General features: G+C 42.5%; 1 long non-coding RNA gene and 1 pseudogene across 1 annotated transcript; one reads left to right on the top strand and one right to left on the bottom strand.

Moving 5' to 3' along the window:
* Positions 1-3,550: 3,550 nt before the first annotated feature.
* On the bottom strand, positions 3,551-6,345 carry LOC130209053 (acidic mammalian chitinase-like; annotated as a pseudogene).
* On the top strand, positions 3,884-7,295 carry LOC130209054 (uncharacterized). The gene is made up of 2 exons (XR_008834525.1): positions 3,884-3,974; positions 7,134-7,295. It is a non-coding gene; the product is annotated as an uncharacterized LOC130209054 (long non-coding RNA).
* The last annotated feature ends 6,338 nt before the right edge of the window (positions 7,296-13,633 follow it).

The following is a 13,633-nucleotide window of genomic DNA, read 5'->3' as shown; positions in this document are numbered from 1 at the left end:
TTGATGCGATTAAATTAGACATGTTCAAGGTTATTGTTGATAGCCGAAAAGTACAGGAAAGTCCAACAGCAGTTTGAATCAAGTTTTTGATGTTTACACGAAAGTGGAAGATAGCTGTCCTATATTACTATATAGTATTGAGTATATACAGTCATCATGATATCCACCCTCCATCTTGCACTGGTTTACCTTTCTCTACAAACCAGTCTGTTTGTGTTATTGCATACTATCGTTAGTTTTATATTTTTAAAGATCTAAAATATTAGTTATGATCAGTGAGTACCTAACTGCAGAACACGGACAAGAGATAGGTTAGACGGTTTATTTAGATGTTAATGGCAGACCAGTCTGTAAAACCAGATAAACCGTTGATTTAAGGGTGTCTGTGTGTTAGAGAGAGAGAGAGAGATCATATTTATCTAATAATCTACAGATCATTTCAATAACTTCTGACTATATATGAACAGGTAAATGGTATTTGATTAAGCCCCTAACGTGAAGCATCGGCTATTGTAGAAAACATGGGGGGCGATGCAATTTCAACAACAAATGACTAGAAAAGAACGATTGTTTCTGGTTACGGTCGGTGAAATGCTTCTGAAGCTGCGTTATGTGTCGGAAGACTTTCCAGCGGTGGAGTCCGACGTGCAGAGCAAGAAGCACAGAGACTAGCAGAGACCGCCGGCAGCCCGCCGTGGCTAGTTTCTGCTCCACCGCTAGCAACGACGTCAACGCTACAACGCTGGAGGTCACCTGAGGAAATCTAGCACGGTGTATAAAAAAAGAGCTCATCACCGAAGTCCAACAATGCGGTGCGTTCTTCATTCTGTTCGACGAGACACTGAACCAGACAACCAAGAGCCGACAACTGCGCTATTGGTTCAATGACCACGTCCAGTCAGGATTCTATGGAGCAGCTCAGGACCTACTTCAGCATTTCAAAGTAAGTCTGCCATAAATATATGTATTAACTAACCTCTTGTATATGTTAGTGTATCATATAGTTGAGCTTTACTGATTTATTAAGTGAATAACATCTATGGATAGGTCACTACACGTTAAAATTGAGTTTTAGAATGGTAGTAGAGTCTGGTGTTTACCCGTCAATATGTCTAAATAGTATACACTAGGCTATAGGGATGGCTCGCGTTGCTTAATTTGTAAAAATATTATTCATTCATATTCATCATATCCAGTCTGAAATTAATCTGAAGTGGTGGTGTCCTAGAGAGATGTGTTGACTGCTGTATGGCTGATGTCTGTGTTTTGTTCTTTTTCCAGGAGTGTGTGCAGCAGCTTGACCTCAGACATATGATGTATATCTCAATGGACCAAATGTCAACTGGAAGTTTTTTTATTCATACAGTATAAAAAGGATTGTTTTCCTAGTATATTCACAAAAGCTCAGTTGGAGAAATATGAACTTGTGCACAAAAATCCATCACATCGAGAAATGAGAACTCACACACACACACCCACACACACACACACACACACACACACACATTCTATTATGTAAATGTATTTGCATTTTAAAAGCAGCTGGAATTGTTATTTATATTATTTTAAAGATTTTTTTTGTCCAAAAGAAACTATGTTGCCCATATTTTTTTTAATATATTTACTTGATTGTATAAGCGTTTGTTCATGGGACCTAAGTGTTCTGAAAATATTGTATTAATAAATATAATTTACAACAGCAATGACATGTTTGTGTTATCCTTTCACAGTACACCATACCTACTGTTCATTTAGAACAGACATCAGTGTGTTTACTTTTAATTAATTAATTTAGATTAATGTACTGTATATTTCTACTTTTGATTTGTATTTCCATTGTGAGTTGGGTCTTACATTTTATTTAGACGTGGTCTTAAAAAGTCTTAAAATGTCTTAAATTGAACTTGTTTATTCCTGTAGACACCCTGATACTTCATTGGTTACCAATCCCTTTTGACTAAACACAGGTACCCAACGACACTCTCATGACTTGCTGGTGTGTTTTAGGTCTGGAGGGATCCAGCAACTCACACCGTGTGTTCCCTCGGCATTGCTACAGATGGAATTGTGACTGTTGCTACATATAACATCAATAACATGATCATGGACTCAATTGATGATCATTGACTCAATTGTTGTAACCATCGTAGATAACCAAGATTTCATTTGAAGTACAAGTCAAGTGTATCTTTTTTAAATCAAAAACTTTTGATAAAAATATTCAAACGAAGTAAAGACAATATCAGGTATAAGTCATTTAATACATATTAAAGCCACTATACATTTTGAATTATTCTAACTAAGACACTCCTGAGTGGTATCAAAAAAGATACTATAGTTACATTTTCTGTAAATATAAGCTGCTGGGAAATGGTTTGTGTGGCACCATTTGATAAATTCTGTGAAATTGTTACCTCTAAATGCAATAGTCTGTATGACTATTTTGTATTTCCTCCTAGTAATGTGTTTGCAGTCTTTGCCATCTTTTCAATGTTGGGTCATATCACTCACATCTATCAAAAACCTGTTGGAGCAGTGGTAAAGCAAGGTCAGGCACCTGTAATATAATTCCCCTTACCTTGAAAAAAAAGAAGTCAAAAAGCTGCTACAGTATTTCATTTCTGACGTTATGTTTCTCCAATCTTTGCACAGGATTTGGCCTGGCATTCATTGCGTATCCATAGGCTCTGGCAAAGCTTTCCATTTCCCCTATTCTATCCTGTTCTTATTCATGTTTTACATTTTTGGACTGTACTCTCAGTTAGATGAGATTGTCATTTGTCTGTCATTCCTCACTAATTGGCATACATTTACAACCAATAAACCTATTCAAAAGTACCCTTTTTAACATACTTTGTCTGTGTCAAATTGGATAACTAAACTGTAAATATTGTTTCAACTGTTGCAAGCTAATTTCCATATTAATTGACTTACAACAAGTCACAGAATCATTGAAGTGATGTTTTGCATTAACGGGCAGTGGAATAGTAGGAAGCATGGAGCGGGTTTTTTCTGCACTATCCCTGTGACATTGTTGCTCAAGGGGATTTTATTGCTACATGATGAGCATCAACAAGAGACGGACAAGATAAAATGCCAGCTCATTGTGGATGATGGGACAAACGTTAAGGCACAACCGACGTGTGTTTCAACCATCAAAACAAACTACAATCTTAATCTAATGACCACTGCACACAGTTTATGGTCCTTCAACTCCTATTTTATGGACCTAAGAGTATATTACGTACAATAATTGCATGTATGTTGAAGTATTAGAGAGAGAATTTATACTGGGTTTTTGAGTCATAAAAGTCGGCGCTAAATCCTGTTTTATTTCTTCTATTATGATGAATCTTATTTTTATTGATGGTGCCACGGGTAATAAAGTAAGTGCACAATATTGAGACGGTATGTATGAATACAATTTATAGCCAAGTTAGTGGTGTCTACGTGTGTTTTAAAGGTAATTTGTAGTTGTTGTATCCTCTGTTATTGGCTTTAGGATTTTACTGCCGAGAAACATACACAAGACACAAAACCATCAGAGATCTGAAGTTGCTTGAAATGTGATATTTATTTAGGTAGGGGCAGTGACATGTGTTACAGAGCTGTTCTTGAATGGGCCTTAGTTGGAAGGTCTTATGTTACATGACAGTTGACCCAGGTCCTAATTTAAGAACAGACCGTGTACAATTAAACCATGGATTGTTTATGCCCAGTTGCAGCACTTGCAGCTATCATCGAACACCAGGCCGGCAGCACAGTGCTGGGTGTAGGTACGTCCCTGGCTGCAATCATAGAAGTTGTTCTTGTTGGTTGGATCGGGGTAGATTCCATCAGCCTTGCCAGCGCAGAAGCCAGATCCTGTGCTGCCGCCACCGCTGCTGCCGCCACCGCTGCTGCTACCGCCACCACCAGGCCGGGGAACAGCGTGCTTGGTAGGTGTTACTGGAGGCAGGGGGTCAGGACGAGAAGTGCAGGCTGGGGAGAGAGATTACATAATTGAAAAGATAGAAACGGCATTATTATTTATTACCAAAGAATATGTGTGTTATACATACAAGCTCCAGTTCCCAGTCCGCTCTTGATGGTGTTGATCAGGGGGTATTTTCCTGGCCACAGAAAGTACCGCTGAAGTCGTCCAGATCCAAACTCCACACCATGGCTCCACCGAAACCACTCTGCTTCAACCACTGGATCTGTAGAGTGTACAGCGTTAAATAACCTTACCATATAAATGTTTGTGACAGGAACTATAATAATGTATTTAACTTCATACCTTAGCCTGGAAGCTCTTAACATTGTCATATCCGACCCAGGTTCCCTGATGGTAGGCATATGGAACCTCCTGTGGGGCGTCCCAAGCCTGAGTGGCTCCTTGCTTCAGGAAAGTGCAGATCTGATGGAAGGGGGTATTTAAAGTTAGAGATCTGCACAATACATACGTTATACTGTTTTATAATGTATGCATGCACACACAGATTCAGAAAAAGAAAGACAAACCTCATAGTAGGCCCAGAAGCCAGCCTGACGGGTGAACGGTCCTGCAGCTCCGGGTCCACTAGCAGGAGCTCCCACAGCAGTGTTGGAGGAAGCCAGGCGGAAGGTGTGGCCGTAGGTGGGGAAGCCAACCAGCAGTTTCTCAGCTGGGGCCCCATTGCTCTTCCAGTAGTTCATAGCATAGTCCTACAGATGAGAGAGTACAGGCCAGCATGAGCATCTGTTACGCTGTTTAGTTATAATTAATTTACAGCAGGAGGCCTTACTCACCATGTTGAAGTAGATCATGGCGCCCTGGTCAGCGGGGCCCTTGTACAGAGGGCTGTTCTCTCCAACATTGTGCTCCCAAGAACCATGGAAGTCATAGGTCATGACGTGGAAGTAGTCAAGCACACTGGTGAACAAGACATGATGAGGATTGAATGTTGAGTCAAGGCTGTTTTCTAAACATCAATGTGTCTGCTCATGTACTTACGCTCCAATCTGGGCAATCTGGTATCCAGTCTCGATGGTTCCCTTTCCAGCAGAGACTGCAGCAGTCAGCATCAGACGAGGACGGTTGGTCTTCTTGCCCTCCGCCTCAAAGGCGGTCATCAACTCCTACAGATGGGCAAGCAAATAGAAGTTACAGTTACAGTTGCTGTATGATTTTTTTCTTCTTTTTGTCGATGTCATTTATATTTTAGTTGCATTTGATTATGACATTTCATTCATAAAACTTACAAAGGTATAAAAGGATTTAGTGGCCAAACCCCTGAATACCGCAAAACCAATATACCGTGTTTAACCACGGTAATATTGGCCTAAATACTACCACCTACAACCTGACTTTGCCTATCGCCAGAATTTGATTAGCAATATAACCGACCTGGACCAAGACGGTGTAGCGCTCCTTATCCTGAGGTGGGGAGCCACGAGAGCCAGGGTACTCCCAGTCGATATCCAGTCCATCAAACTCGTACTGACGGAGGAACTTGATCACACTGTTGATGAAGGTCTGACGGTTGGCAGCAGAGGACACCATAGCTGTGAACCTGGAGACAGGAAGACGGTCAGAGAGCTTCTATTTGTGTAACAAGATCCTCTTGGTCAGCGTATTGATCATCATGTCATTACAACTTACTTCTGAGTACCAAAGTTCCATCCTCCGATGGCCAATAGAGTCTTCAGGTTGCTGTTCCTGCAACAACATCCACCTTACCATGTCACGCTTGCATTATAAATATAAATATATAATGGTTTTCATGTGTGCTGGACCATCACTATGACTATGTGTGTGACTACTCGTTTTCAAGCCCTGACTGTCCCTGTCAGAGAGTTTTCATCGCCCCACCAGAGGTCTTGATCATTACCCCACCCATTCCAGCAAAGGGGACGAGGAGGTCACAGAGACATGGGTCAACGTTGGTTGGGAAATACTTGCCGGCTCCGGGACGGTACTGTCCCCAGTTAGTGAAATAACAGGTGAGGATGTAGGATGATCCTGCAACATATGGAACAATTGTTCTTACAATATGTCAACAACTTAGGTCTACACATATCGTAGATATAAATGTATGACAAACTAAAATGACAGACTAAAACGGAAAATATATACACTGAATGCATGAAGGAAATACTTACCGAGCTGCACATGCAGCAGGAGAGCCAGTCCTGCAGAGAGAGGAGACAGGTTAAGAGAAGGCAAGGAGGAGGCAGGTTCAGTATTAATAAGAAACAATCTGCATTATGCACAAGATGAAATTGAATTAAAATGTGCAAAGTTTAAAAAGTTTCCATGAGCAAGAAGCTCAGCTTACCGACGCAGATGAGTAGCTTGCCCATGTTGCTTCTGTACAACAAACTAAGGACCAGCGGACTCTTTTATACTCCTAGGTTCCTCTCCTTATCTCCATTATCTGTAACATTTGTTTGATGTGGTTTGCCTATTCACCTAAATTAAAAAGTCAAACTCAGGTTTTTGTTTGACCAAGACCACAGTGGAAAGCACAGATAACCTTCAAGTGCCTTTTGATATTGATTTGATGCGATTAAATTAGACATGTTCAAGGTTATTGTTGACAGCTAAAAAGTGCAGGACACACCAACAGCAGTTTAAATATAAAGTGTAATATTTGTTTTGATTATTTGATTAGTATTACTTTATAATGTGGTATTAGATTTCTGCTCCTATAACCTTGTTGTACTTTAATTAATATTGTTATAGAGTCTTGTTCTCCCATGTGGGATGGGCCACATATTTTTCCATGACAGAAATGAAAACATAATGTACGACTCCTTGACTTATCCACATCATTTGCAAGAAAACCACTAACATTATGAAGAAAGATTATGCCTTTATAGCTTTATTGGTGTGGATGAGATTTAATACAGTATATTAATCAACTTAACAAGGTCTGGCAGCAATTTGCTGCACATTCCTGGTTACATCACACCTGGGTGCTGCCCAATACAACCACAGCTGCTACTGGTGACAATAGTTGGACCGAAATTGAAGGTTAACTGTACTTCTAATTAACACCACCTTTTAGTGTGAATGCGGAAAGTGTTAATCATTTATCACAGGGTACAGATTAAAACTAGGAACCTTACAGTCACATTCACACTTGCAATATCCAAAATACCAGGTGCAGTATTCAAGATTCAAGATTCAAGATGTTTTATTTGTCACATACACACACAGGGTGTGCAGTGAAATGAAAGTGGCAATGCTCAGCAGGAATGTGCAAGGGCAACAAGTACACACTATTTACAATAAAAAACAACACAATATTTACAGTAAGTGTGTGTGTGTGTGTGTGTGTGTGTGTGTGTGTGTGTGTGTGTGCCTAAGAGGGGCAGGTGTGTGGGTCTATGGGGGTCCTGGTGAGGTCGGAGTTCACAGTCCTGATGGCCTGAGGAAAGAAACTCCGTCTCAGTCTCTCTGTTCTTGCAGCGTGACTACGGAGGCGCCTGCCTGACCGCAGCAGCTGAAACAGTCTGTTGTTGGGGTGGTGAGGATCCTTCATGATCCTGCCGGCTCTGGTTCTGCACCTCCTGGTGTACAAGTCCTGCAGGGTGGGAGTGTAGTTCCAATAGTGCGTCAGCCGAACGCACTACTCTCTGCAGAGCCTTCCTGTCCTGAGCGGAGCAGTTGCCAAACCAGGCTGTGATGCTTCCTGTCAGGACGCCTCTACAGCTCCAGAGTAGAAGGACTGAAGGATCCTCTGGGAAACTTTAAATTTCCTCAGCTGCCTGAGGTGGTAGAGGCGCTGCCTTGCCTTTCTCACCAGAGTGTCTGTGTTCGTTGACCATGTCAGATCCTCGGTGATGTGGACTCCCAGGTATTTATACCGCTCACCCTCTCCACAGTAGTCCCGTTAATCCCCAGTGGTGAGTACGTCCTCTGTTGTTGTACCCTCCTAAAGTCCACAATCAGCTCCTTAGTTTTGGTGACATTCATGATGAGGCTGTTGTCCTGGCACCAGAGTGACAGATCAGCAACTTCCTCCAGGTAGGCCTTCTCGTCGTTGTCGGAGATCAGGCCCACCACCACTGTGTCATCCGCAAACTTGATGATGGTGTTGAAGCTGAACCTGGCCACACAGTCATGTGTGTACAGGGAGTACAGTAGGGGCTGAGGACGCAACCCTGGGGATCCTGTGTTCAGGGTGAGGGATTTGAGGTGTGTCTGCCCACCCTGACCACCTGTGGCCTGGCGGTCAGGAAGTCCAGGATCCAAGCACACAGGGGTGTTCAGTCCCAGCTCAATCAGCTTGCCGGCCAGTCTGGAGGGACTATGGTGTTGAAAGCTGAACTATAATCAATGAACAGCAGTCTCACATAGCCCCCCTCTGGCTGTCCAGATGAGAGAGTGGTGTGCAGTACCTGGGAGACAGCATCATCCGTGGATCTGTTTGGGCGATAAGCAAACTGCAGCGGGTCCATGGAGGAAGGGAGGTAGGCGCAGATGTAGTCCTTTATCAGCCTCTCAGCATTTCATGACCACCGAGGTGAGGGCCACCGGTCGGTAGTCATTCATACATGCTGGAGAAGCATTCTTGGGCACAGGGACAATAGTGGATCTCTTGAAGCAGGCGGGGACCACGGACTCAGCCAGGAGAGGTTGAATATTGTGGTGAACACTGGAGCTAGCTGGTTAGCACAGGTCTTCAGTACTCGCCCAGATATGCCATCTGGACCTGCAGCTTTCCTGGTGTTCACCTCAACAGAGCCCTCCTCACACTGTGCTCGGTCACAGAGAGTGTGTGTTCATCCCCAGCGGTAGAACTCACCTCGCTACGCTTAACGGTGTTGTTGTCAGCGGCGAGCTAGCGCTGTTGTTGCTAGCCTCAAACCGTGCATAAAATGAGTTCAGGTCGTCCGCTAGGGATGCGCCGGCACTCACCATTGCGCGGGGTCTGCTCTGGTAGTCTGTGATAGTCCGTAGCCCCTGCCATAGGCGCCTGGTGTCGCGCTGCTCCATCTGTGATTCCACTCTGTCTCGGTACCTCCTCTTGGCTTCCTTCACCGCCCTCCTCAGTCCATAGACCGCTGCCTTGTACTCGTCCATGTTGCCGGATACAAGACCGGAGTTATAGGCAGCAGCACGGGTGTTCACAGCATCACGGATGGATCTATCAACCCACGGCTTTTGGTTAGGAAAGACCCTAACTTTTACCGTGGGGACGATGGTGTCCGCTAGCGTTGCTATGAGGCTCATTGCTACAACTCGCTGACGCCACTGGAACTGGATTGGATCATGTCCCAGTCGACGACACGCAGAGCGCCCTGTAGCTCAGCCTCTGATTGGTCAGACCACCGCTTACGCCTCGTCACTACCGCTTCCGCGATCTTTTGTCGGTACTCCGAAGCAGAAAATGGCGGCATGGTCTGATTTGCCGAACGGAGGGAGAGAGACAGCCTTGTAGCCTCTTGAATGGCGATAGCAGTGGTCCAACGTTCTTTCCTCTGGTAGCACACGAATGTGCTGGTGAAAGTTCGGCATGACTTTTTAGGTTTGCCCTATTAAAGTCCCCAGCCACCACCACAGCCGCGCGGATACTTGTTCTGATGCCGACATAACACATCATGTAGGTCCGATAGTGCTACGCCGGTGTCCGCTTGTGGTGGAATGTAGACGGCTGTGGTGATGACCGAGCTGAACTCCGGGAAGGTAGAATGGACGGCATGAGATCGTCAGATGTTCCAGGTTCCGAGCAGGAACGAAAGAGTCTTAATGTTCTTGGGGTTGCACCACTTGTTGTTAGTCATGAAGCAAACCCTCCACCCTTAGATTTACCAGACTCTTCCGTTCTGTCTGCACGGAAAACAGAGAAGGACTCGTTGGGCATATGACTCGATCCGCACCAGCGGGTCAGCCATGTTTCCGCCAGACAAAAGATGTTACAGTCCCTCATGTCCCGTTGGAATCTGATCCTGCCCTAACATCATCCATCTTATTTTCCAGAGACTGGACGTTAGCAAGAAGGATGCTGGGCAGAGGTGGACGGTGGGCTTGGACTCTCAGTCTGTTCCGAATTCCGCCCGCTTCCTCGATGTTTCGCCGCCCCCGTAGTAGCGGCTCCACTGTTGTTGTTGTGGTTCGCCAGACGATCTCGGCCGGCCACGCTGGATCGATGGAAAAAGTGGACAAAAACCCTTGTTTTGCGCAAAAGTTTATGTCCAAAAGTGTGCTGCGGTCGTATGCTGTTAGTGCCGATGTGTTTGTGGCAAAGAAAACATTAAAAATAAACACAAAAACTAAAAGAGCGCACAATCTCCGCGGAGCTACCTCGACGGCGTCTGGACACAGCCGCGCCATCTTCATTATCAATATTTGGTGTGCGATAGATTAAACTTGAATGTTCATATTCAACATCTTATTTTCGATTGTGTTTAGTGCTAATTAACACATAAACAAAGTTAAACTGTCCTATAGTTTTGCCGGTATTAGGTTATAAACCATTGTTGTGGACAAAGATTTGAAATGCTGGTGGCACGACATATATAGATGGAAAGTCAGGGGGTCATTAAGATCCACTCTCTGTGCATCGTGAAAGTCTGGGCAAAAATTGTACCAATCTATTTTTTAAGCTATATGTCAAATCATTTGTCTTGAAACCAATAATGTCAACTTAATTGTAGTGTTTGAGAAAGAGCTACTGGAGGATATAACTGCATAAGTGATCTGCTGAAGTCACAGTATTACAAAGGTCATTAATCTCCTCTGGAGACCTTGGATATACCTATTTTCATGGTAATCAATTCAATAGTTGTCGAGATATTGCAGTCTGGACAAAAGTGGTGGACCAGTGTTGTCCCCATATACACGATGGTGGGATTACTAAAATAAACACATACCATCAACACACATTTCCAATGAATTTATAATCACATATGAACAGCTCAGCCAGTCTTATCTTTCAATTGGTTTCCCCTTCTAGTATAATCTGAGTTTCAGCCACAAAGTATTATCCCTGGCAACAACAGCTCAGTGCTAAACTCCTTGTTGAAAACAGTGTGAACAAATACCAACCTGTTATATGTGACATTAAGCATACTGCTGTTCCTCAAACCCATACTGACGGATATCAATTATTGTTTTGTGTTTGCATCACTGTTGAATCTTTACTTAAATTATAATGTATTATGAGTCAATTTTCAAATTGTTTTTGTCAACGTCATGAACATATCTAGTAGGATTTGTGTGGGCACTTGAAATGTCCCCTCAGAGTTTTACTTTTTATGTCGGCAGGAGAAATTAAGCGCATGTTTGGCCAATATTTTAAAATATAGGATAAGATATAGTAAAATTATGTATCTTACTGTTGACAACATGACCATAGAGTTAAATACACTACCAATTCTCACCACCAGAGAGAGTCAATTAGACTGTGTAGACTAGTACATTGGGGTCCATTTTTTATAAGATGGTCGAGAAAGAAAGACTATTTATTCTTGTTTTAGTTTCCGTCCCCCCTCCAGCGATGTCATCTGCAAGACAGATCTTAACCTCTTAAAACAACAGATTATTGTACTGTATAGATTACATTACATTGAACCACAAACCAAACCCGGTCACCATGGCAACCCTGCACAGAGAGCTGGCTGATAAACACAAACCAGTTGCTATCTCCCACGCATTAAACACACACATAGTCTCTCTCTCTCACACACACACACACACACACACACACACACACACACACACACACACACACACACACACACACACACACACACACACACACGGTGCTAGTTATTTGAAACACATTTAAACAAGGATTAATCGGCAGAGACACAGCAAGCAGCCTATCAATCGTGTGTATTAAACAACGTACAACATAATCACGGTAAATCTCTGTAATTATAACATCTAATGCTCAATGTTCAGGTCTATCCTAACAGTGGAGAAGGTTTGATTAAGTTGTGCAATTAGCTGCTCTCTCTAAAATGTCGGAGTACATAAGAGTTTAATTTGTTTCTCTTGAAGCTGTCAAACAACAACTGCCTGTAGTGATGCCACTCTGGAAAACACAGTCAAAATGTGAATACTGTGTAAACGGTGAGTAGCACTTAGTGTTCAGTTTACTCGATATGTCTCTGTCCTTGCTTCCTCCACTTCCACCCCTCCTGCAATGGCTTCTCAACAGCCCTTTGCTATCAGATACTGTTGAGCTTTTCACCATGGCAGCAAATTCGCGCTAATTTTGTATCTGACATGTTTCTATGCACACACACACACACACACACACACGCACACACACACACACACACGCACAGATGCATATGCATGTTTAGCTGTTGTGATGTCGGAGGGTTATACATAAGTCCTTGAGTGTTCCCAGGTCCAGCTGGTTCACTGCACATGTGAACAACATACCTACAGCATGCTGTGACAGGGAAGGAGTGCTGTCATGCATGTAGCAGACATTTTCAACATGTCCACGTGCAACCTGTTATGGAATATCATTACATTACCTTACATGACATGTAATTTAGCAGACGCTTTTATCCGAAGCGACTTACAATAAGTCCATTCATCCATGAGCACAAACTCAGAACAACAAGAATCAAGAAACTAACCTTTCTTCAAGAAAGCCAAATTACAAATATACCATAAGAAGGCTGAGTGCCATTCAAGTAGCCTATCACTGAAGTGCTAATCTGTTTGTATTCAAGATATAGTCGGAAAAGATGTGTTTTTAGTTTCTGGCGAAAGTTGTAGAGACTTTCTGTGGTCCTGATGTCAGAGTTCAGTAAAGTTAGAAAGATATTCACAGATTCGGACTTCCCGGCTCAATAGCTCTCAAACGACACGGAGTTAAAACACAAAAACACCTCTCTGTGACCGGAGTGATGTCAACAACAAGCTACAACCTTCATTTTACCAAAAAAAGCCGGTCTTCGAGATCGATAAATAACGTTAGTCTCAATGTGTGATCAGCTGTGAGACCTAAACCCAGGGACCGTCTGCAAAAAGCAATCCAGGAAAAACATATTCCAAAAATATTCAATAGCTCCACTGAAAGATTGTCTAGGCTGACACAACTGATACCGTACGTCAAATGGCCACCCTGTGTTGTACTACAGCTGTTATTTTGGGGAAAAACTCATCTTAAATAATTATTATGAATTATATTTCATAATTTATGGAAGACATCTTCAATAGCTTCACTGTTATCAAGTGTAGGATGTATTCATTCTATATCTACATCAATGGGCTCCACATCATTGGACTACACCTTTTATTTTGAAGAAAAAAGATTTGGAATAATTTTTATTAATATTTTGTCATAATCTATGGAAACAATCTTCAATAGCTTCACTATTATCAAGTCTAGAGTGAAATCATTCAATATCTACGTCAATGGGCTCCACATCATTGGACTACACCTTTTATTTTGAAGAAAAAAGATTTGGAATAATTTTATGAATATTTTGTCATAATCTATGGAAACAATCTTCAATAGCTTCACTGTTATCAAGTGTAGAGTGAAATCATTCAATATCTACGTCAATGGGCTCCACATGAGTGGAATACACCTTTTATTTAGAAGAAAAAAGATTTGGAATAATTTTTATTAATATTTTGTCATAATTTATGGAAAAAATTTTCAATAGCTTCACTGTTATCAAGTGTAGAGTGAAA

Source organism: Pseudoliparis swirei, chromosome 18, assembly GCF_029220125.1.
Source record: "Pseudoliparis swirei isolate HS2019 ecotype Mariana Trench chromosome 18, NWPU_hadal_v1, whole genome shotgun sequence".
Classification (NCBI taxonomy): Eukaryota; Metazoa; Chordata; class Actinopteri; order Perciformes; family Liparidae; genus Pseudoliparis; species Pseudoliparis swirei.
This window is presented reverse-complemented; position numbering and strand designations above follow the sequence as displayed.